We start from the raw sequence: 27168 nt of genomic DNA, 5'->3' as shown, positions 1-27168 counted from the left end.
TATCCGTCTCAGCCGAGCTGACGAGACCGTTCAGACGTGTCATCTCAGTTTGTAGCTCGGCTATTTACTTCTTTGACTCTTCTAGCTCAGTGTTTTTGGCATTGGCCTCTGCCATGGCCTGCCTAGTGGTTTTTCGAAATTCCAACACTCGCTTGTGAGCGATGTGGTTCTTTTGTATGGCCTGCAAAAGGATGGAAAGAAATTTTTTTAAGTCTGACCGAGCAGAAAGTTATAAAAATTTGAAAGATAAGCAAGGGAGCTACTTACCAGCATCATGGATTTTGTGGACGAGCGAAGGGCCTTCAGCTCGGTTAGGTGGTCGTGGTGCTCCATGTCAGGTGGAAGGCAAACGCTCTTCGCCAGATTGAACGCCATTAGGTGGTCTTTTTCAGTGGCCACTAAATCAGTATCCCGTATAGCACGGTTCTAAAAAGTGATCTTTGGAGCCCACTTGGAAGAGCCAGCCCGGTCAGATCGCTCCGGTTGTGGGCTCGGTGGAAGGCTTGGCGAAAGAATGGTATCTTCTTCGTCAACAAGGTGTGGCTCGGTTGTGGAAGTTCGAGCACGCTTGTTTGGACGAGATGATGAGGGTTAATGGGATGGAAGGGCCACCACGGTCTCATGAGTCTGACCAGCTGGTGGTGCCTCGGGCTGGTTTGTTTCGGTCAGGAGTGCCCTTACGGCTCGTTTCTTGGCCATCTCTTGTTCGGCAGTTAGTGGGATGAGATTGATTTGAGGCAAGGATGGATCTAGCTCTGGCAAAGGTTCAAGGAGGAAATCGATCACTCTAGTCTTCCTGCGGCTACTATATCGGTAGGTCGGTTCGAAATTCAGTAGCTCAGCTCGGCCTCTATTTGGATATCAGAGTGCGGCTCGAAGAACATTCAAGTTGGGGTAGCTGTATTGGGACTTAAGAAAGTTCAAATCTGCATGAAGGAAGACAATAGTTAGTTCGGTTCATAAAGTGAAAACCGAGGTAAAGAACAACATGCAATAAAGCCAAAGTAACCCTACTTGCTACACTCTTGTTCCAATTTATTCTGTGACCAGGGATCTAGGCTTGATGGTCCCCAAAGTTCCCAGATACCCAGAAGAAATCATCATCATTCACGTCTTTATCCGGGGTATTCTTTATTATTTTTTCACGCCGGCGCCTTATTCTTAAATAGTAAACCCAGCCATCTTTAGCCGATCCTGTGGAGTATTAATGGAAAAGCTCGGCTAGACCGAGATTAAGGCCAGCCCGGCGGTTTAGTTCGGCAATACCATTTATTATGCGATAAGAATTGGTGGAAAGTTAGGTAGGACAGAGCTTGGTTTGGCTAAGGAATTCACAAAGAAGGGGTTGTACAAGGAATTACAGACCGCACTCTACGATGGAAATAACGTTAAAAGGGACAAAGCCTTGTTTTCCCCAGGGGACGGTGTCTAGTTCGGCTAGTGAAAGGTGGACATCATCCGAAATTTGGTAGTCCTTACGGAATTTGGCTATGGCCCCTGGTGAGTTTCCTAAAAACCTATATTTACCTATTGATTATTAAATTATCAATAAATAAGCGGAGAATTAGCTCGGTCCTGAAAGGACGCTCAGTAGCTCGGTTGAGCATTCAAGGGAGTGCCTGGCAGCCTAAGTCTGCAAAGTGAAAAAAGAGAGGTGTTAAGCACAGATCGTTGGACCGTGCTAAAAGAGACAAAGGCAAAATAAATAAAGTCCTAGCTCAGCTACGCAGGATGCTATTAGTTTTTAGCTCGGTTTGAGCAAGGGGTTTTTTAGCCCGGTTGAGCCTTTGGGGCAGCATCCTTAGTACGATTTGTACTAAGGAAGCCGGTTTAGTCCCAAGTTGTAGCTCGGTTGGAAGTTAAGGTTTTCTAAGCACGGTATTGCGCAAACCTAGTACGGTTCGATTGCTCGGTTAATTGAAGCTAAAGGTACCTAACCTATGGAAACTTCAAGTATGGCGTGAAGTTTTAGTTCTGTTGTTGGGTATGGTTAGGCTTGCACCTAATACAAACAATATCCTAGTTTGGTTGGGGTGTGATCTTGGATCAATACAGTGTTTTTCCACACTATTCATGAATGCAGTGGTTCTATCACAAGGTTTTCCTAAAAAACTAAAAGTGAAAGTGGAGTGTGTTTTGAAAAACGTACAAATACGTGCGTTGTGTATTACAAAACAGATGTACAATCAACAAAAAGGAAATAAGATTGGGTTACTTACAAGTTTGAAGACGAGCTGATGAAGATCAAAGCCACGAGAGAAAGCTCTTTTTAGGCACTATGTTTGGGGAATATGGAGGTTCAGATAGAAAGAGAATGAGATGAATGGCATGAATGATTCAAAACGAAGGGGTGTTTTGTGTAGAAGAAAGGACAAAAAGGCGGGACTGTTCAAAATACATGAAGTACGAAGACGGCGTGACAGCTACGCTGAGCCAATGACAGTTTGCCACGTGGCCATGGAATGGGAAGCGGTTCATTACAGCAACCAAAGAGACGTTTTGACCGAACGTGCTAAAGTTTTTAGCTCGGTTGGAAGGCTAAAGTTTTAGCTCGGCTGGTAACAGGTAATCCCTATCATGCTGCGCAGATGGAATTAAGGGGCAATTGAGAGGGTAATTTATGAGTAAATTGGGCCAAGCTGGGTAATGGGCCGTTCTAGGGGCCATAGTAAGAAGGGCTTAGTAAGTGGATCGTAGTCCAGGTGTTAGCTCGGTCCAGGTATGGAAGTGACCTAGCAAGGGTTAGCTCGGTCCAGGACTAATCATTGTCGCCATGGTCAGAGTAGATAGTTAGCCCGGTCCAAGAGAGCTCTGCCGTTAGCTCGGTCACCACACTCATAGCGGTAACAGTTAAGCTTGGTCATACCGTATTGAGCCGAAGTATGTTGAGCTTTCCTTAGAACCTTTCTATTGGTTAGCTCGGTCCAAGCTCGTTGTGGTTAGTGCGGTCTCGGACAACCCAGTTGGAATATGTCAAATCGAGGTACACGCAGTGAAAAGAAGAGCCGAGCTAGTGGGAGCTCGGTCTAGTCTGCGACTTTAGCATGGCCATGTTATCTCGGTCGTATTGACATCCAAACATTGTAAAACCATCTCACTTGGTTTAAGCAGTGAGGGGGTGTTGAAGGATAAACATTATCTTTCAGGAATGTGATTCCTAGGAGGACTCTACATGGAGAAGTAAGAGTCCTACTAGGATTGTGCCACGCGGAACCTATAAAAGCTCACAACATCACCTATGGAGAGGTAACACAACTTTGATTCCTGAATATACAGAGCTTTTTGTCTATTTGTCTATTTTGCTGACTTAGGCATCGGAGAGGTATCCGGCACACACCCGCCGGCTAGCTCACGTTTGTGTTTTCAAGGAGTAAAGTGACGTCGTACGGAGGAGCGCAAACTTGATCAACAGGATTATACGAGAAGATTATTTCTTTCCCATACAATAACATAGTCCGGCATCACAGTGTCGAACAAAAAATATAAGTCTGGTATCAAATTGCCAAATAAAAGATACATTTCCGGTAAATTACAGAACAAAAAATATAAGTCTGGTATCAAATTGCTGAACAAAAAATATAAGTCTGGTATCAAATTACCGAACAAGCCCAAATTATCATTTGGAACAAAGTGGCTCTGTAAATGTATAGCAACAGAACACTAGACAAATCTATTTTTTCCAACAACATAACATTGGAGTAATTAAAATTCACTAGCATTTTTTTATTGAACAGGCCCAGCACAAATTATTACTGCATTATTTGGAAGGAAGTGACTCTGTAAATGTATAGCAACAAAAGGCTGGAATAAACAATTTATTCCAGCGTTATAGCACCGAATTTTTGTAAATTGTTTCGCATTGTGTGACCAAACAGGCACCTCAATGTGGACTCTACTGATTTTATTGGGAAGCGAACTGAAATTATCCAATTGAATGGTAACATAATACTGGGAATCAAAATTTTATCCGGTAACATGGAACTAGAGTAATTCAAATTGTTTAGCATTGTATTACTGAACAGGCCCAGCACAAAGTATGGGTGTAAAAAGATGGGTTTTGAAGAGTTTTTTTTATCATAGGGTTTGTTTTGGTAATATATTAGGTGTAATGAGAATTTAATTTTTTTTTTTAAGTGGTGTAATGAGATGGAAGGTGTAAGGAGGTAAAAGAGTGGTGTAAGTAGAATCACCCAAATGTAATTGGACTATATCTCAGAAGATGGGTGTCAATGTAATTTACCTTAAGTATAATTGAATTTTGACAAAGTAGTATCATTGTGTGCTTTCATATGGAATAATTATTGAATGCATTTTCAAGTTCTGACAAAGTAATATGTTAAAATTTTGTTGAGAAATTTAATTCTAAGGCTGCATGATAGATTCAAAAATTATTTTGTTTTAGTTGTAAGTTGTAATTAATGAAATTATTTAATAAATAAATAAATTATTATCATGAAATATATATTTTTATTTTTATTTATTGTCACCACATCATTACTAGACTGTTAGTCATTATTATTGAAAAAGTCACCGGAAGTGAGTAGTGTTAGTGGTCAATGGTTGATAGTTGGCAATGGTGGTGGTATGGCTAAGGTAAATTAGGTAAATAAATAGGTGACACAAATTAAAAGATGAAATAATTGACAGATAAATAAATAGTAAAGATAACATCATCCTTTAAATTTGTTAGACTTATTTATTTTAATGATTTATTTAAGGGCAAATTACATATACCCCTTTGAGGTTTGGCTAAATTACAAATACCCCCCTGAGGTTTGAGAAATTACAAATTCTCCCCTGAATGCTATATTTGCATAACAAATTAGGGGGTAATTTGTTATGAAATATAAACCTCAGAGGGCAAATTGTTACGAAAATACAATCCTCAGGGGGCGAGATGTAATTTCTGAAACCTCAGGGGGTATCTATAATTTAGCCAAACCTCGAGGGAGGTATTTGCAATTTTCCTTTTATTTAATTATGTTTTAATTTATTTGAAGGAGAATAGAATCCATAATTTATTTTGATGATTTATTTGAAAGAGAAAAATAGAATCAAAATTTATTTTGATGATTTATTTGAAAGAGAAAAATAAAATCAAAATTTATTTTGTCCCATTATTTCTCACCTAAACCTTTATCCGAAATGTTGTTAGAATATATTTAATATTTGATTAAATCAGGAGTTCAAATAGCCCAAAACAAAGGTTCAAATAGCCTAGCACAGTAGCAGGCCAAAAGGTTCAAAAGGTTCAAGCGGAAGATATTCAAATTAGTAATGATGGAAGTACAACAGCTATAAATTGCTATAAAGGTTCAAAAGGCCAAAAGGTTCAAGTGGAGGATATTAAAATTTGTAATGATGGAGTGGAAGATATTCAAATTGGTAATGATGGAAGTACAACGGGTATAAATTTAAATGACTACAACGGCTATAAACGGCTATAAATTCAAATGAATACAACGTCTATAAACGACTATAATTTTCATTACATATATACCAAAGCCTCTAATGTAAACATGTTAAAAAAAACCTGAAAATATTCTTTAATCTATAATCAATCACATTCTCTCTTAGAAATTATACACTGAGCCTTATAGCATTAAGCTCATCTTTCCTGTATGAGATTTACAGAAAAATCAAAACTTCATTTTATATATCTATCTTTGAGAGATATTTATTGTAAGCTTTCTTTGAAAGCAAAAATACCATTTCATCTTGTAAAAGTGTTGCAAACACTGTGTTCTTAAAAGCTTGAGAATGATTGTGAATCACCTAAGATTTGCAAGGGTTTAGACTTGTGAAATCTGTGTAAAATCCGTGGAGGATTGCTCCATTTGTAAAAAGGTTGCTAGCACCCCTATGAAGCTAGAAGATAGTGAAAAATCTTAAGTGAAACTTGAGGAGTGGATGTAAGCCGAGTTTAACCCGAATCACTATAAATTTGTTTGCCTCTCTTTCCATTATCTTTTTATTTTATTTTAAATTGCCATAGTTATATTTCACATTTTTACTGTGCTAAAATCATTAACTGACATAGTTGTTAAGACAATTGTTTTAATTATTTTTATTTTATTAATTATATTTATCTATTATGCTAGTCATAATTTTTATTAGGGTATTATTAATTTTAATTGTAAAAACCTAATTCACCCTCCCTTCTTAGGTTGTCTTTTGAGTAACAAAATTGTTATTATTCTTATACCCTCAAAAGATTAGAGTTTAGGGTTATTGTCTCCAAAGATTTCAAAATTAAATTTATGGCGCGAGTGCCTTATGCCTTTCATATTTTTAATTTAAATTTGAACACCTATTACTTGATGATTTGATGAGTTATATATATATATATATATATATATATATTATAAAAGTTTATGTTATTCAACTTAACTTAATTAGATTAAAAGGATAAATAAGTCAAACTTAAATACATTTATTTAAAACTTACTGAATTATTTAATTAAATTTTAAATAACCAATTAGTTTGCTGAACACATCGACATAGGTGCTTCTTCAGTATGCATTTGTATCTTAGGTGATAGGAAGCACCAGTGCGAGGGACAAATTTTGTCTCAAGGACATAGCATCAAATGCTAGCCTTGATTATTCATATGTTCCTATGTTCTACAATATATTTTCTGTAGGTTTTCCAGTTTCAATTCCTATTTCTATTCTGTTTAAATATTGTTTCGAGAACTGTGTTTGGTTTACTGTGGTTTTTGGATTCTGCTTTATGTTTTGCAAAACACTTGCAAAAGTGACAAGGGCTTGTCTACATGTTTTGAAATTGCAATTCTCTTGAATTTCCAAATGTTAAATAAGAAATAGGATGACAAAGAAAACCAAAAAAAAAAAAAAAATTCTGTTGCCATTTGGAGGATTTACAGAGCAGTGAACAATACAAAATATTTAAACCAGAGTTAACTCAAGCACAATTACTTTTTAAAAAAAAATGTTTATTCTACCAACTAAAACTAATTTCAATGTGATGAATTATGAAAAAGACTGAATGCAAAAGCAGTTGCAAAACTAATAATAAGTTCATAAGCAAAAGTGATCATATCTGTGTTTTGACTAAAAAATTGAGCCGGCTTGTCTTCAACCGAAGAAATGTTCTTCAACTTTTAAAGAACTTCTTTTTAAAAGAAAAACAAAAAAATTGAAGAATTTTTCGTAATCTCATTGCCGTTTATCTTAATTTTTATTGTTTGATCTAAGTTTAACTTAATTTCAGGGTGTATTTGGCTATTTTTATTAAAATGTTAATCACCATATTATCTGTATTCATGTGGTTAGCTATATATTGAAATGTCGCGTTTGATTGGCACACAAGATAAGGAGGGGATTTGAAATAGGCAGTGTGGGATAATAAGTTCCACAAAACAATAGAGTAATGTGAATGATAATACATTTTTTCGTATCTCATGTTTGAGAAGGACGAGTTTGGATGACATTAGTATATGGTTAATTATTACATTTTATCACTTCTTGTGGAATTGAGTTATCCTATTTCAAAAGGATAGAGTATCATAACGTGATACACTATCCTATTATCAAAATGTATAACCTAATATGGAGTAAATGAATCCAATCCAATGAAGAACTCGTCCAATTCTCTCTTTTATCTAGCAACCAAATGTGCATGAACCCTTATCCCATCCTTTGTACCATGAACATTGACAAAGGAAGGGACATGACAAACAAAGATCCTCCCAACCAGACAATATAGTGGGAATTTTGAAGAAAAAAAAAAAATTGAGACACGGTCATGTAGGACTTCTGTGTTATTCAAGATGGAAATCAAATCTTTGTTATTCCTTTGAACCTAGCCCTTTGCAGGACTTCTGTGTTGCAGACACTGATAGCTCTGGTATATTGCTTTCTTACTCAAAGCTTTTCTTTAATTTCATTGTAGCATATCTCATATATTTGTCCCGCATTTATCTCATATTATTATGTCATAAAAATCATGATAGAAAAATATAAAACACAGGACAAAACAAGAAGTGAGACAAATAATCTCACGTCCACTTAATATCTCACCACTTTTATGTTGTGTTTGGTTGGGGTATTTGGAGAGGGATTTGGAAAGAGAAAGGGAAAAGGTGTGTGAAACTTGGTGAAATGTAGACATATTTTATTCCCATTTCACCTAACTTTTCCCTTTCCTTTTCCAAATCTCTCCTCAAATCCTCCTACCAAACACAGCGTTAAGGTCTTTGTTATCCTCATACCAAAATTTAGATGTGCATTAAATCATCGTGCTTTGATGCCATTAAACTCGGTCAAAGACAATTTTCCTCTCAATTCTTCTGTTCTAATATATTTTTACTCATAGAATTATGTAACAATCTCAAAACACTATTTTATGACTGAAAATTCATTAGAATAGAAGGGTAGACAAATTTAAAGACATAATATTTTGCGCCATTAAACTCCCACAGACATGCATGGGAGCTAAAGTTGATTCATTTTCACCTGCTCGAAGTTTTTTTTTTAAAAAAAATGAGCATATGGTGTTAATCATTGGGTTTGACCTTCATTAAAAAAATAGTAAATAAATAATAATAAGTATTATACGATCACTTGATTTTGTGCTAGCTATACCCATTACGATATATAATTGAAAAGTTATTTTTGACTCATAAACTGTAAATAAAGATTACACTGTTTTGAACCAAATACTTAAATAAATAGTCTCATAAAGTGCACCAAATAGAATTATATTCATTGGACTTTTATATTATAATTTAAATAAAATAATCATTCCAGAAAACAGGGGATATGAATTTTTTGAAACTTTTTGGACAGAGAATCCTAGTCTCTTTGTTTTATTATTGATTATATATTATTTGCTATGGTGTTGTTCTTACTTGTTTTTGGTTCATGTGTCACAGTTAGAGTCAATGGCTTCGTATGCAGAAACCCCATGATGGCTCAAGCATCGGATTTCTCCTTAACGGGCCTCAACCTACCAGGCGACACATCAAACCCACTGGGCTCAGCCATCACCCCAGCCACTGTAGCCCAAATTCCAGGGCTCAACACCGTCGGCATCTCCATGGTCCGCATCGACTATGCTCCGTGGGGCCTTAACCCTCCTCACATCCACCCTCGTGCCACTGAAATCTTCACCGTCCTCGAAGGCACCCTCGAGGTCGGCTTTGTTACTTCCAACCTTGAAAACCGTTTTATTAGTAAAGTTCTTTAGAAAGGTGATGTGTTTGTGTTCCCAATAGGACTCATTCATTATGAAAGGAATGTTAGGTATGGAAGTGCTATCGCGATTGCTGGGTTAAGCAGCCAGAACCCTGGTGTCATCACAGTGGCTAACGCTGTTTTTCGATCAAAACCAATGATTTTTGGTGATGTTCTTGCCAAGACATTTCAAGTTAATATGACGGTGGTTGATGCAATTCAGGGGGGGGATGTAGGTGATGAAAGAAGGAGTGGGAGGAGGATGAAATTTCATTAAAAGTACTTTGTGATTTTCACGTGACCACTAGGGTTTATCTTTTTACGTTCATCGTATGATGAAGAAATTCATTGTGTTTTTGCGTGTGATAGAATAAGTTTGGAGGCACACTATTTTTAATCATATTTTTAATTGTATATTCATAACAGGAGTGAAACTTACACAATTATACAATGTGAGTTTTGCTTCAATTACGAGTAGACGCCAGAAAATATGATAAAAAATGATGTGTTCTGAGCAAGATTGTTATTGATAACAAAATTTGTATTTCCATTTATTTGTTGTAAGAGCTCGCAATTAACTTATTGGATATTGCATTTGTATATTTTCATGATTCATGTTCCTTTCCCTCTTTTCATATATTTTTATTGGGGTGAAAGTTTAGAAAATAATTTACATACAAAAACTTCACATTACTCTAAATGAACTTATAATATTAATAGACAATCCGTAATTAAACCAAATGCATGAATCACAAGGACACAATAATCTCATTAGTAGAAATGTAATTTTTGATATTTTTGTCATTCAAACATAGTTTCCAAACAAATAATGTGTTTAGATTTGGAATGGTGTTTTTGTTCATTCAATTTTTTTTTTCCCTCTTCAGAGTAATGCTGTGATGATTAAATTTTTATACCAAATTGACTTACCAATCAGACGTGGCACCTTTCACTGAATTATTATTTGTTGGTAATAATTGAAGATGAGAACCCATTGTTGTCAACTTTTAAATTGTTCAATTTCTATGCCATTATCCAAACAAAAATGTTATATACTTTAGAAAATATATATTTAGAATAGTTCTCAAAAAATTTCAGCTCTACAATTTTGATAAAAAAAATGAGTAGTGGGTCCTTCTTATAATTGAATTTTATTTTTTTAGTTACAGTTATAATTGATGAATTTTGAAAAAAGTAGTATTATAGTTTGCTTTCATATGGAATAATTATTGCCTTGCAGTTTCAAGTTTTGACAAAGTAGTATGCCTTTGGAAAAGTTGTTGAGTAATTTAATTCTAACATTGCATTCAAGAAATTGTTGTATTTTAGTTGTAAGGATATACAATTAATGAAATTATTTTATGAAAATAATAATTTATTATTTAAAGAATAATTTATTTATTTTTTCTCATTGACACAAGATCACTGTTAAACTATTAATCACCGAAAAAATCACCAACGTTGGAAAAGTCACTGGAAGTAGCCAGTGTCGACTGCCGACAAGGAGTGATAGTAGTGGTAGTGACATGGATAGATCGGTAGATTAGGTGGACAAATAATTGACATGTGGGTAAATAGATATGATTGAACTGGCTGGTACCTCTGTCCCTAACCTTGGCCAACTCCTAGAATTTCGGGACCCAGAAGTGTTCCCCTTTCCAATCAGTTATGGGCAGGACCTTTTAATGTGACCCGATTGTCTGCAATAGTAGTATGCAGGCGATTGGCCCCTTCCTTGGGGCTGGACTTTGAGAATGAGCTTGTTGTTGACGGCTAAGATTCTGATTACAATTTGAGGCCTTGTGGCCTTGCTGGCCACATCGAAAACAAGTGACACGGTTGGGGCCCGCATTTCCTAAACTTCTCATGGAAATGGATCTTGATGACTTGGTTAGTTGGGGCATGGACTGAGAAGATGAAAAAAAGGAACTCTTCGATTTCTTGGAAGATCCAGAATTGCCTTTTGATTCGACAGAGTTCAGCCTCTTATGCCTTTGCCTTGCTTCCTTAGCCTCCATCATAATCTCCACATGCGCCGCAGCTTCCACCGGCTTATCATACTCCCGATAAACATGACCCATCACCTTTATTAGTATTTTAGGCCTTAACCTCTTCTCAAATTTGAAACACCAACGTTTTTTAGTAGCTACGAGTTTAGACGCAAAACGTGCCAAACTAGTGAACATAACTTCAAATTCCGCCACTAGACACTAGTGTGTCTAGTTGCCGTAACTCTTCGAATTGTTTCCTCAACCTTTCCCTAGCTGTAAGAGGCAAAAACATCTCTAGAAAGGCATGAACGAAAGCCTTCCAAGTATGCTCCACTCTGTGCTTTACTGTCTTCCACCATTGACCGACCTCTCCTTTCAATTGATACGTCGCCATGGCCACCCTAAGCTCCCTATCATTGATGTCTAAAATCTCAAATGATTTAACAATCTACTCTAACCATTTATCCACCTTCATAGGATCAGGCTCGCCACTATACTCCACAGGGTTAGAGCGGAAGAATTCTTTCTTCAAGAAAGAGACTCGTGTTTCCCTTTCGATTGTCCTTGTCGTCTGCTCGGCTGGAAGGATTTCCATGGATTCGTGGAGGACGCCCGTCATCTCTCGGGCTAATACCCTCATTGCATCTTGGGCCGACAGAACAGTCGCGTCATTCTGCCCTACCCCTTCATCTTGGGGAGGGAGATCTTGCTGTGCTGGCGTAGCCAGGCGATCTCTACGGGGTCTATCTCGACCCCTTTTTCCTCATCCTAACATCCTATATGAGAACAAGGAAAAGAATTTAACTCTCAATCCACACACGATAGATGCTAACTCTCATATTACACACACCAGTTAAATGCACCATTGGGCAATTAAATCACATAAGGCATACCACATACTCACATAAACACATAGTGCACACATGAGTTACTTCCCCAGGACTTTAACTAGTTCCATGGCACTCAGAGATTTCCTAGTGGAAAAAAGCATTAATCAGGTGCCTTTCCAAAAGGATTTCAATGATTGCAATGAACACAAGTCATGTCCTAAGAGTTTAACTCCATATTTACACAATCAAAGAAATTAATTTAAGACACACAAAACAATCCACTATTTCCCCTATCTAACGTAATAGCCCTTTGTAGCAAAGCCGCTTCCTACAAGCTTCAGGTATTCGACCCAGTTCGCTCTAATACCAAATTATGATGCCCTAAAAGACCATTTTCATATAATTGCACTTCCAAGTAATATCAACATATAAGATCTAGGCAAAATAAAACAATAGAACCATTTACTCATAGCTTTCTTTCCTTTTGAACTATTCCCAAAACGAAAGTTTACATAATTGTTCCATTATATTCCTCAAAACATTTAAAATAGTTCCAAAAAAAGAAGTAAGAAGTTAACACTAGTACTCCAAAAGGGCATCTTTCTTATCACAATGCTTTACCCAATGTTAGGTCACAAAAATCAATTTCAAAAAAAATACAATCATCATAACCACGTCCCCAAGAAAACTTTAACAAAACATGCTAGCTCTATTGGCATCATCGCTTGAGAGGTGTCTCGTCCTCAATTCCTGAAAATTGTTAGTTTTTGGAGTGAGCATAAGCTCAGTAGGTGATGCATTTAACAAATTATATAATCATTTGAAAAAATTATGCATCATGCAATACCGTTTATGGGAATGTATGAAAAGAAGGTAAAACAATGCCGAAGTATGCTATTGTTATGATTCAATGTATTGTACATGTCTCATCTTTCCCACATTCTGAACAGACAGTAGCTCAGCGATGACATCCACAGGTAAGAGCCCAAAATCAAACATAAATAGATTATTATAGTCATATATAGAAAATAATCTCACATTTGCCAACTCCAGAAACGATAGGACGATGGGCACCCAAAACATCACAACCTTCTACATTTGCCAGCTCTGTAAATGACGGGGACATGGACACCCAAAACCATCCATTTTCCACATTTTTCGACCCCAGAAACGGTGGGCTCATGGACACCCAAAACCTTTTCCCACATTTGGCCGGCGATATGGACAGACTGGACAATTGGGCACCTTGACTCCCTACACGGGTACCAAATACAATACACAACTCAAATCCAACCCGACTCACTACCCGAATTCATAGACTATTTACCCTCTTCCAACTTTCAACCGTTTACACAAAAGTAGAACACAAAAGAAATGAATAATGGGTATGATGCATGAATTTATAAACAATGCATTATTTTCCTATTAATTCATAATAATCCACCTCTTCACATTTCATAATTGAAGGATCTATCATCAAGCAATCATCATCTTCTTCTCAAGGTTTACATTAAGAAGGAACCTCCAATCTTACATTTCAATCTCAAAGTCAAGCAATTACACTCGGTTTCATGTTTTAGAAATCAATTGAGCAAAATTCCTTTTTATAAATTAAATTTGAAAACTAGGGTTTGAGTAAAATTAGGGTTTTTCTCTCCATTATGAAATTGAGTTAATTATCCATCATAAACAATGATATTCCATCATAATAAGTTTAACTCCTTTAACAATCGCAGACTTTCACCCTCATTGATCACAATCTTAGTCAACAAGCTCAAATCAAAACATATGTATATATATATACACACATATAAATGACTCGCGAAAAATACCTGTAGATGTCCCCGAACGCCCCAGGAGAAATCCCATTTTGTTCATTTGGGCTCACTACAGTTCAGGACTCAATGTCACGGTCCTGTATCTGATTTCGCAAAGTGCAATGCAAGATTGATAAATCACCAAAGAGTCCAAATCAGGCAAATCGTTTTGGAAAACTGATTTTTAAGAAAGAAGTGCCAAACATGGACTGCTTTGCCAGATACAGAGTCGCCACCTAAATATTTTATTTTGGAGAAATTTAGGAAACTCTGACTCGTTGCCTAAGGCCACGTGTCCATTATCACCAAAGTTGCCTCGGCTCGGGAACTTGGGTACGATTAGGGAAGGTCATCTATGAGCACCCCTGCTCGCCCGATCAAAGATCGGCCTGTACTAAGCATGATATCTTGTTTTTCAAAACATATGCGTTCTTATCCCGGTTATTAGCTAGAATTAGTATGTGATGCGCACAACATACAAGTATAGACTGGATCACCTAAGTTGGAACAAAACATCTCATGTTTATTTTTGAAAGCGGTTTGCTACTCGCAAGTAGGCTAAAATGCAGATTTTGCCACCCTCAAGTGGGCTTAGAAAATATGGTGATTTGCCACTCTCAAGTGGGCTTAAAACTCGCAATCAATGAATTGTTCCAATTCAAATAATCCAACCTTCACCCACAAGCATTCAGGCAGTTATATCACATAAGCACATAGCCTCATGGTAAGCATGCTATCATGGCAGTCACTCACACACATGCAAGGATGCTAAAGCATAAACACTTACCGAGTACTCTGAGCCAAAGAAAGAAGCTAATTAGAAATCATGCATGAATCCTAATTATGCTAAGAATGCCTAATGCAACACACGCAAAAATGCAACTACAATAGGCTCGACTATTCTAAGATGGCATATGAGATGCAACAATCGATACATGTATTCAACTTGGAATTGAAATACAATGTAGTTAGCATGATGCACCGAGGCCGGTGCATGCAATACAGATGAATGAATGCAATCATGCGAACATATAGATGCTAATTGAAACATGCCCTAAAATTAACCATCATAAGCTGGTAAATAGAAGGGAGAAAGACGTGGGGTTGGAAAACATGCATCACACACACGCACACTTATTACAACATTGCCCTCCTCGGAGGGTCCGAATGAATAGTACAGAATAAACTAGCTAATCTAAGCTAATTAAAATAATTATTACACAACATTAGCTAATTAACAAATTAACTAAATAAGCAAATGACTAGCATGCAAACTAAAAATGATGAACCGCCTCAGATCTGCTTTGAATGATAAGGGATACATGCATGCTCGAGTCACCTCGTCGAAAAATCCATCACGATGCCCCGATTTGCCTCTATTTGCAACTGGTCCCAGAATACTGTACAAAGCTTCAGAAGGCTGAAACTCCACCATGGGAACCTGTAGGGATACTGCCGACCAGTTTTTGCTGCTGGTTTCTGGTTTTCTGCAACATAGAGCAAGAAATGGGCATGACAAAGTATTTTCAACATATGTGTGCACGACCACTCTCCCTATCATTGCATAAGCTCTAGGGAGGGTAGTCCTCGATCCTTGTGCCACCAATTATGCATCTCGATGCATGATGGCTGAGGAGTCGAAATGCACAACTCGATATGAAATGAATGCACATATGAACACAATAAAGCCTAAAACTCCATCATGGGTAGTCAAGAGTGTCGGCGACTGGGAATTGAAGCACGTTTCGTCACTTTGAGTATGAAACGTCCCTTGTTTCCCGTGTTTGGACTAACCCCTACTCCAAACACTGTGCAACAACTAGCATGCAATCCTAAATGAAATGTAACTAAGACATGCAAACATGCAAGAAATGACATGCAAAGATGTAACTAGCATACGCAATGCTATGAACTAAGAATGGCATACTCAATGCACACGAACTATATGGCATACACAATGCACATATGAAGACTATCAATGAGACGATCAAGGCATACACAATGCAATGGTCAATCATGCAACAACATGGACTACATGGCATATACAATGCAAGATGGACTTAAACTAAAATGAATGGGCCTCAGCCACACTCAAATCAGTGGCCAAACATGATGCAATTAGGTAACAAAACACATGCAAACATGCACAAATGCAAGGGACCAAACCCAAGGCACCAAATGCAACTCTACCAAAGCATGGCAAGGGATGAAATATGGCATACAAACACACATTTTCCAACTCTGAAATGACATGCAAGATGGTCCTGAATCATGCAAACACGTCACACAATGCATGCTAAGTGGCCCGAATACCGAAACTAGTGAAGCGCATTACACTAGAGGTACATAAAGAAATGCACAAATAGAAAAATCAACCCCAAACAAACCCTAGGTAGGTCCAAGACGGTGGAAAAATGGTTTAAAATGATGGCTCGAAAGGCACGGAAATGAAGCTCATGCAATGGTCCAAAAATGAGGCATACAAGCACGACTCTCAAACGCATTTAAAGAGTGGAAAACATGGAAATATGGCAACATTATATGCTCTGAAATATCATGTTTAATGATGCCAAAACATGTCAAGGGCCCAAACAACGCATGCTATTGGACTCGATATGCAAAGCTAGTGAGCTTGATTAAACTATGACCATATAAAACAATGCATGCATGACCCAAAACACTTCAAACAGAGCTCGGGAAGCCCAAGATATGAATAGAATTAGTTTGAATGATGGCCAAAATATGCTAGGAAAGGGGGCCAAAACATCATGCAATACAAGCTAGTGAACCAAGATTTACACTACAACCATATGAAGCACATGAGAGGCCAAAAAACCAGTCAAAAATATAATCATGGCATGTCAAATGAAGCCCAAAAATCCACTGAAACCTGACCAATACATGCAAGAATGATGTGCTACTTTGATAGGTCATACAAGGGGTTATTCTACACATGCAAGAGGCACACCCAATGTGACAAAACCAACTCTGGACAGAGCCTATGCAGGCCCTAAAAGTCACTAAAAAGGGCCTGAAACAAGGCTTGGAGGTGTGCAAATATAGGCTCCTTTGATAGGCTATATGGAGGGTTGTTCTACACATGCAAGATGGACACCCAAAATGGCAAAATGGGCTCTGGACAGAGCCTATGCAGGTCCTAAAACCCATCAAAAATAGCCTGAAATATGGCTTGGAAGCATGCAAATAAGGGCTCCTTTGTTAGGCCAAATATGCTAGTAAACAAGACAAGGGGTGAGAGGGTCACCCCTCTCTGATTTTGGTGCTCAAAATAGCATGCTAGCCACTAAAAATCTACTGGATTTCAGTGGCTAAGAGACCAAACAAAGGTCAATGCAAAGGCCCTAAGGCATGGCTCAAAATAAGATGAAATAAAGCATACAAAGGGGGTAGATGACCCCCAACAGAAAAATGGTCTTAAACAAACATGTTAATAAAATCAAAATAAGACCTTTTTTAGTTTATGACAAAGTCCAAATATGCTTGCAAGTATAGCTAAAAGATGAAGCAAAATGAAGCCTTAAAAGGGAGAAAGTGAGTTACCCTTGTAGCACAAAAGGACCAGCAACCTCTGGACCACAAAGACAGCCTCTCAACCTCTGAAAATGGCCTCCAAGATGCTTAGACTGATGGTGGAGGGGTTAGGTTGGGAGATGGTATGCAAAGGTGCAAGAACCATGCACTTTTTGAGCTTGGATATAAAGATATAGAGGGAGAAGTCTTGTATGCCTTGGACCAATTTTTTTCAACCTCTCTAAAGGAGAGGGAGGGCCTCTCTTATAGAAAAACAACAAAGTTCAAGCTTCTTGGAGAAGCTTACTAAAAAAGGTTCAAGCTTCTTGGAGAAGCTAAAAAAAGATTCAAGCTTCTTGGAGAAGCTAAAAAAAGGTTCAAACTTCTTGGAGAAGCTAAAAAAAGGTTCAAGCTTCTTGGAGAAGCTTACTAAAAAAGGTTCAAACTTCTTGGAGAAGCTTACTAAAAAGGGTTCAAGCTTCTTGGAGGAGCTAAAAAAGGTTCAAACTTCTTGGAGAAGCTAAAAAATGGTTCAAGCTTCTTGGAGAAGCTAGAGCAAAGGTTCAAAAGGTTCAAGCTTTCTCAAGAAGTTAAAATAAAGGTTCAAAAGGTTCAAACTTCCTCAAGAAGCTAAAACAAGGTTTCAAAAGGTTCAACTCAAAAAAACTGGTCGATGGCCCCATTTGGTGGTCTCCCGATTGAATGCAAGCTAGTGGTAGGGTGGGAGACCAGTAAATGTGGTCCAAAAATCAAGAAAACCAGTTTTCCGACAAGAAAACCAGAAAACCGACAAGCGGGGAGAAAAGTGGTCTCCAAGGAGAAAAGGTGGTCTCCCACCCTTGTACCACCTTCCAAACAATGAAAATAGGGTCCATGCCAAAAATGAACCAAGACGGATGCAAAACGAAGGTTTGGGGGTCAAAACGTGCAGCTGGGTGCCCCGAAAACAAGCTGTTAGGCATCGAAAGCGGCGTGCGACCACAAAGGTGGTCTCCCGGGCCACAGTGTCCCTCTAGACAGAGGAAACAAGGTGTGTGCCAAAAACTGGCGCAAACGGAGAAAGTTAAGCGGTCCCGAACCGACGCGCACGGCCGACGGCTCCGAAAATCGAAAACTGGTCTCCAAATGGGAACAGTGGCCTACGACCATGAAAAGTAGCCTATAGCCACTGAGAGATGGTCTACGAGACCTCTCCCTCCCTTCGGGAAGAGAAAATAGAATATGGTTCGCAAACCGAGGCAAAGCACAAAAGGGTCCCGAAGTCCGGGGGTAAGGCTCTCAGCCAAAACTCCGAAACCTCAGAACGGGCATAACATGCATTATCACCGAGTGCTCAATCGATGACGTCTGAGTCTTAAGGTCAGTAAAAAATGGGGTGTCTACAATGCCACATAAGCTACTCAAATAGAAGATATAAAGAGTTAAAAACACCCCTGCCTCGAGTTAGTATGCTAGGGCTGCAATACACACTTGTACTCTGAAGATCAAGCGAAATAATCAGTAAAAGTGACAATCTAGGTCTTCTTTCAACTAATCTTGAGGAATCTTGGATGGATTTCGAACCAAGATTAGGGAAATCTATGGTTTTGTGAGCTAAGGTTTGGAGAAAAAAGTGAGTTGGAGGGTGAGAGGAAGAGAAAGTGTAAAGAAAATGACTTGGAGTTCCTATTTAAAATCTGCTGTCCTCGACAGGTTGCTCGAGCGAAAGTCCTGTCACTCAAGTGTAAGGCACGAATAAATGATCTCGCTCGAGTGCAGCTTCCTTCGCTCAAGTGGAAAAAAACATGTCCCAGAAGTTTTATAAAGTTTTGCTGAGGTACAGTGAAACTACTGAAAGTGTGACATCTATGCTCGAACGACAACTCCTTCGCTCGAGTGGTCCGCATGCAAAATTGCCATTTACTGGAAGCTAAAGATCTACGCTCGAACGAGAAAAGCTTCGCTCGAGCGGAGGGAAAAACTTAGGTGTCACATGTGGTTCTTGGAGTCTCTGCTCTGGGCATGTATTTCACTTTCCCTATAGGAAAATGGAAGATGAAGAAGAAGAACAAGCATATTCGTGTTTACATGGATGGGTGTTTCGATATGATACACTATGGTCACTACAATACTCTCTGTCAAGCTCAAGCCCTCGACAACCAACACGTCGTCGGTGCAGTCAGAGATTGTAAGGCAATGGTCAAAAGTGGAGATGGAAGTGAGAGTAAAGGTAGAGGAGTTACGATTTGAAGCATGTGGTTGCTAGAGGTGGTAGTTGGGGTGAGGTAGAGTTAGCGTTTGATGGTTGGGGTGTAAGGATGGAGGTTATGATCGATATTATAATGTTTGTAATGAGAGAATTGGATTTTTTGTATTGTGTAATGAGTAATTAAATATAATGAGAATTTTTTGTTGTGTAAGTAGAATTTCCCGTAATTCTTTAGTTGATATTTGCTTAAAATTACATTCTGTCCCTTTCAATTTCAAATCAAGTTAATTAACTGTTTTAATTGATGTTAAAAATATATTTCAATTAACAATTTTAGCACTTTTATTGTTGTATAAAAAAATAGTTTACAATTTTAATTTTTTGTTAATTTTGTTAAATAAAAAAAATATAAATAAAGGGATATTTATAATTTTAAAATTACAAGAAACAATTTATATTTTAAACAAATCTCATGAGTTATATTCGTAATTGACTTTATTTGGTTTGGACATTGGAGAATCAACCTCGGCAACAACCTGTCACAATCATAATTTTTTTTTTTTTTCTCTTTTAGAAAACTAGTGGTAACCTGTCCAATGTATGACATGTAAAAAAATTAAGGGAATTTTTTTTTTTAAATCTCTGATATTAAAATTTTATAAGATAAAAGACATAATATTTTCATAGTAGTTGAGGGTCCTTCAACATTTTCACAAAAAAAAATTCAATTCAGAGAAATTTCAGCCCAACTCAGAGAAATTTCTGCCTCGATATAGAGAAATTTCGAACAATTTCAAAACACAGAAAAATTCTGTGTTTTGAAATTTTCTTTGTGCTTTAAATTTTTTTTTTTAATTTGAAATTTTTTTGGTTTACTCACAATTTTCTCTGTTTTTTGACCAATAGGGTTTCCCTTAATCATTAACGCCCACTCACCATCTTAAAACGTCTCTTTCTCTCTCTCTGTCCATTTGCAGAGAAGCCATGGCCCTTTTTCCCTTTCCAATCCCCCTCCAAGCCCCCATTTTCTTCTTGAAATTATCACTCTACACTTCTTTCTCACCAAAACCCTAATTCATATCCACAAAATTTTCTCTCTCATTCTTACTCTCAGAATTATGTTTTGGATACATATTTTTATCCTTCTATAAATCTCAATTTTGGCCATTAAAATGGTGGTTGTGATTGGAGATCGTTACCTCGAATCTCTGGTGAAGTTCATGGAGAAGCAATCGGATCCCTTGATCGAAGGAACCCTAGTTCTGAAGTTGAACCCCGTCGGTCTCCACTACATGCAATCTAGACTTGAAGCGCTCAATGAGCTCAAGGGACTCCTCGCCGAAGCTTTGGTTGATTATCTCTGCGCTTACATCTACATGAGAGAGTTAAACGGTAGAGAGAGTTGAGTGGATTAGTGCGAAGAAATGGGCGAGGGACCTTAAGTTACAAAAAAAAAAAATATTGTGGAGCTCTCTTACAACCAAAAGTTGGAGAGGGATATTAGACTAATTTTTCCTAAAATTAATAATATATTTTTATAAAAAATAATATAAATAGTTAAATTTTTGTATGCAAATTATGAAAACAAAGAATATTGAAATTTACAATTTAAGTTCCATAAATTTATCATAATTTATTTATTAATTTTTAATTTGTCACAAATTCAATCATGCAACTTTTAACCCCTTTGCTAGAATAACCTAATTTTTAATTAAGTGAGAACCTATGCAGAAATTAAAAATTTTAAATTAAATTTGAATAGGCTTGTGCAGAGATACCAACTAACTTGAGCAACAAAACAAAATTATATATATAAATATATGAAATCATTTACTAATGATTTTTTAAATAATAAATAAAATTAATTAAAAATTTAATATTATTGAACAAAAGCTAAAGCAATACATTTAAGATTTTCTAACAGAAATTTTCTTGAAAATATTAAAAAAAATGAGTTGATAGTAAAAAAAATTACTTTTTATAATGGCACAAAATAATTTAAATATGGTTTTTCAGAATTTTTTTTAATTTAGAAATTACAATAAAATATTAAATAGAATAAAAATAAGTTTCTTACAAAATAAAAGTATTTAAATAAAAAAAAAGCGTAAGAAGAAAAGTTAATATAATATTCTCATAAAATCTGAAAATAATTCTAGGTGAACAGTAAATTATCACCTATAACCTTTTTTTTTTAATTAAAAAAAGGTTTAACGAATCATCACTTTTAATTTTATTTTCTTTTTAAAAAATGTTTTTTTTCTAATTTGTTTTGGCTAAAGTTACTTTTTAGCAATTTGAGCCAAAAATATTTTTATTTTTTTAGTTTAGTTTGTTTAATTGTCAATTGAGATTAAAAAAAAAAATTAGTAGGATCCACCATATTTGGCAAGTGCTAAAAAAGTCTATATGAATTATAAATTATCACATGTAACTCCCATTTTTTTATTATAAAAAAAATAACATTTATTTCTATTTTATTTTAGCAAAAAGTCACTTCTTAGCTATTAAAAGCCAAATATATTTTAATGTTTTTTTAATTTGCTTAATTGACGATTGAGATAAAAAAATTTAACAAAATCCACCATGTTTGGCAAATACTAAAAAAGTTATTCATTTTCTTAATATTTTTGTCTTTTATTAAAAGAAAAATTTATTAAAAAATATTATTGTTCAAATCCTTATAGTTTAGAAGGATATATATATATATATATATATATATATATATATATATTATAAAATTTAAAACTAAAAAAGAAAATAAATAAAAGTAAATTTTTTTAATAGCGATTCATAATTTGAACATGTATTTTTAAAACAAATTACATTTAGACCAATAATATTATGATACATGTGAATATTGATCTTATTCTAATTATAATAATATAATTTGAAGAAGAATTTAAATTTGAAATTTTATTTATAATTTAATAAAAGATGCATGATTTAAGGAATGAATATTGATTACATTCCAATTATAGTAACATTAATTAACTAAGAATTCAAATTTGAAATTTTATTTTAAGAATATAAAATTAATTTATAGACCAATTATTTTGTGACACGTATTAATAAAAATTAAAAAAATTAAAAAAATAAGAAAAAAGAATTACAATTTTCAATCTTAATGGGATGACAATATTTTATAATTATAATAATATATAGATAGATGATTTATAAATAAATAAAAAATCATACATAAAAATCATTGTGGCACTTTTAAAAAATTATAAATAATTTTTGACATGGATAGGCCCACAAGGCACACGGCCCACGGTAAACCACCCCGAACCCAGTGCTTGGGGCCAATGGCACAACCCGGTTGCTTGGGTGACAAGGCCCAGAACAGCTGGAGGCCACCTAGACATGAAGGGCCAACGGCATTTAGGCACACGGCAGGTGGGACACGGGCCACATCAGCAGACAAAGATCTGCAGAGTTATTATCACAACACATCACCATTAATGCAACCCATCACAGCATTTATTACAACAGCACTCCCCGCCGGAACAGAGCCTCCATCACCCTAAACAAGATGAGCTATGGCACAGGCTTTCGGCGGAAAAAGCACGTCACAAGAGACAGGAAAAATGATGACAAAAGGATATAAGCAAGGATAAGAGAAAGAAAAAGAAGGTTAAGTTGGTCTCTCTCTCTTGATCTCTCGATATACAGTCTTTTCATACTCTGCTCTTCTAATTCTTGCACCGGAGGGTTCACTGGGGGACTACCCCGTTCCCCCCTTGAACTTGCTTGCAGGTCATCTGGCGGAGCCCCCTTTTTGAGTCGGAGTCTGGAGAACCTGGGCCGGTCCGACCCATCCACCCGGGAAGCGATACATCATCAGTTGGCGCCGTCTGTGGGAAGATACTGGTTTATTCGCGCGGTAGTTGTGTTCACTACCGCCGGAGCCCTCCCTTCTCACTATCACCTCTCCTTTTTGCCCATCTGGGTGTATGGTCACGACTAGGTCCATGGCTTCTCACCACAATGCCTCCGGCCACCAAACAGACCCCTCCCACCCGATCAATCCACCACAATACATCATCGAGCTCACCAACAGCATTAACCGCATGGCCGAGCAAAACCAGGCCCTGATCAATGCGTTACTCCAAAGAAACCCCCCCGCTCCACCTCCAAACGTTCCACCCAACCAAGAAACAGCCCCAGACCATCTCGCTCCACAGCCCCCTCCACCTAACCCAGAAGGTTCGCAGCACCTTCCTCCCCAACATGAAAACATACCACCTCCACGCCCGCCGGTTGCAGTACTGACCCCTGAGGGGGAAGCTAGCAGCGTCCAGCCTCCATTGGCCGACCATGGCGACACCACCCCCCTCTGGGACGCTGAAATCCGAGCTATGAAACTCCAACTACAAGGGGTCATGCAGAACATCCAGCACAAGCCCTCGGCCACCGCCAACTCACCTTTTGTTGCCTCCATCCGCGACAAACCATTGCCGGCCAAATTCAAGATGCCTACCATTGACTCCTTCGATGGCACGACGGACCCAGTCGACCATCTGGAAACCTACCGCACCCTCATGGTCCTCCATGCCTTTCCTGATGAGATCATGTGCCGAGCTTTTCCAGTGACACTAAAGGGATCAGCTCGGCTGTGGTTTAGCCAGCTACCGGCGGAGTCCGTCTCCGCCTTTCAACACCTCAGTGACTCCTTCCTGAGCCATTTTATTGGAGCCCAGCGTCAGAGGCGCCCGGCCACCCAGCTCCTTAACATTCGTCAGACTGAGGGGGAGTCGCTCCGCAGCTTTGTCACCCGTTTCAATACCGAAGCCCTTCAAGTAGCAGAAAATGACGACAAGGTCATCCTCACCGCCTTTATGGCCGGCCTGCGGTCGTCTGACTTCCTCTTCTCCCTCTCCAAAAACCCCCCAACCACCATGGCAACCCTACTATCCAAAGCTCAGAAATACATGAATGCTGAAGATTCCCTGGCCGCTCGACAAGAGCCGACCCCTAAAAATCCGACTCCCAGAGAGAAGAGGAAAGACTCCGAGCCCAGAACCGCCCAGTATAATGACCACCCCCCCCGAACTGACCGATCGATTCCGACCCGACCGCCCGGTCGGTTCGAGCGGTACACCCCTCTCAACTCCCCTATGGATCACGTCCTAAACCAGATCCAGCGGGACTACCCCCTCAAATGGCCCCTACCATCCCGAAACCCTTCCACCCGGAAAGATCAGTCCAAATACTGCCGTTTCCACCAAGACCATGGCCATACCACCGACGAGTGCATTAACCTCAAAGACCAGATCGAGACCTTCATCCGCCAGGGCCGTCTCAGCCGATTCACAGACCCCCGTCCCCCACAGCGACAAAGAACTGACCATCCCAGGAACAATCGCCGACGCACACCGCCCCGCAATCCAGCCCCACCAAACGAAGGCCACGATCGCCCCCCACCACAGCCTCGACCTCCGGGCAATCCCCCCCCACCAGTCGGCGAAATTAGAGTCATTTCAGGAGGCCTTGCTTGCGGGGGGCCATCCCGCTCCGCCCAGAAGGCAGAACTCAGAAAAATCAGACAAGGCTCAGACAAATCAGTAATGACGGTGGACCGACCTCCCAAACAGTCAAAACAATGGATCGAACCCATCACCTTCACTGATACCGACTGTGCCGGAGTCCGTTACCCACACGATGACCCCCTTGTCATTTCCGCCATCCTCTCCAACTACAAAGTCAGACGAGTCCTCATAGACAACGGCAGCTCTTCGGACATCATCTTCCTCAATTGCTTCCGCCAACTCAAGGTTGGGGAAGAGAGCCTGTCCCCTCTCCAAACCCCTCTGGTCGGCTTCACCGGAGACCGAGTGACCTCCATCGGCTCCATCGATCTGCCTATCACCATCGGTGAGCACCCGCGGCAGACCACTAAGCTGCTCACCTTCCTCGTGGTCGACTGCCCCTCCGCTTACAACATCATCCTTGGCCGCACAGCCCTAAATACCTTCCAAGCCATCACTTCCACATACCATCTGGCCATGAAATTTTCCACCGACCTCGGCGTCGGAACCGTCAAAGGCGAACAAACCACAGCCAGGGAGTGTTACGTCGCCTCACTCAAAGAAGTCAAGCTAAAAGAGGCCATGATCATCGAAGGGCTTGACGTCCGAGACGAGGACGAGCTGGTCAGAGGTGAACCTGTAGAGGAACTTGTTGAAGTCAACATTGACCCCACCAATCCAATCAGAACCGCCAAGATCGGCAGCCAATTACCCGCTCAAGCCAAGGCCGACCTTACTGCCCTCTTAACCGAGCACAGAGATGTATTCGCCTGGACTCATTCTGACATGCCAGGCATCGACCCCTCCTTCATAACCCATCGCCTTAGCATCGAACCCCATTTTCGACCCCACCGCCAGAAGCAGCGCATCTTCCATCCGGAGCGCAACACCCTTATAGCCGCCGAAGTTAACAAACTCCTCGAGGCCCAATTCATCAGAAATGTGGACTATCCTAGGTGGTTGTCCAATGTGGTCCTCGTCCGAAAACACAATGGCAAATGGCGGCTTTGTGTCGACTACTCGGACTTGAACCGAGCATGTCCTAAAGACAGTTACCCCCTCCCTCGCATAGATCTGTTGGTCGACGCCACCGCCGGTCATCAAATGCTCAGCTTCATGGATGCCTTCTCTGGGTACAACCAAATCCTAATGCACACATCCGACCAGGAGGACACATCATTTATTACCGACCGCGGTACTTACCATTACCGGGTAATGCCGTTCGGATTGAAGAATGCTGGGGCCACTTATCAGCGGCTGGTTAACACCATCTTCCATCACCAAATAGGCCGGAATATGGAAGTCTACGTCGACGACATGCTAGTCAAAAGCAAATACTCCTCCGACCACCTCACTGATTTACGAGAAACCTTCACCACCCTGCGTAAGTACCAGATGAAGCTCAACCCAGAGAAGTGCGCGTTCGGCGTAGGATCCGGCAAATTTTTGGGTTTTATGGTCAGCCAACGCGGCATCGAAGCTAACCCTGAGAAGATCAAAGCCTTGATCGAGATGCAGTCACCTCGGACGGTCAAAGAAGTTCAGAGGCTCACCGGCCGAGTGGCAGCCCTTAACCGCTTCATATCCCGCGCGACAGATAAGTGCTTGCCCTTCTTCAAAGTCCTTCGGCAGACCTTTGAATGGACAACTGAGTCCGAAGAGGCCTTCCAACAGTTAAAGCAATGCATGGCTAACCCCCCCCCTTCTCTCTCAAGCAATCACGGGTGAGCCTCTCTTCCTCTACCTAGCAGTATCAGAAACCGCAGTCAGTGCGGCTCTCCTCCGAGAAGATGGCTCAGTCCAACGACCGGTCTATTACATTAGCCGAGCTCTCAGGGGCGCGGAGCAGAACTACCCCTTGCTGGAAAAACTATCCCTGGCCTTGGTCATTGCCTCTAGACGACTCCGCCCATACTTCCAAGCCCACTCCATAGTGGTCCTCACCGACCAACCCCTGAAGAAGGTCATGCAGCAACCGGAACTCTCAGGCAGATTGATGCAGTGGTCAGTAGAACTCAGCCAGTTTGACATCTCTTACCGCCCTCGGACAGCAATCAAAGGGCAAGCTATAGCTGATTTCAT

The 27168-nt window shown here is 39.1% G+C and overlaps 1 pseudogene; it reads left to right on the top strand.

The window, feature by feature from the left end:
• Positions 1–514: 514 nt before the first annotated feature.
• LOC114297421 (putative germin-like protein 2-1) lies at positions 515–9475 on the top strand (annotated as a pseudogene).
• The last annotated feature ends 17693 nt before the right edge of the window (positions 9476–27168 follow it).

This window comes from Camellia sinensis, chromosome 10 (genome assembly GCF_055761805.1).
Source record: "Camellia sinensis isolate YWXY chromosome 10, ASM5576180v1, whole genome shotgun sequence".
In the NCBI taxonomy this organism is placed as follows: domain Eukaryota; kingdom Viridiplantae; phylum Streptophyta; class Magnoliopsida; order Ericales; family Theaceae; genus Camellia; species Camellia sinensis.
Note: the sequence above shows the minus strand (reverse complement) of the source record. Positions and strands in the feature narration are given on the sequence as shown.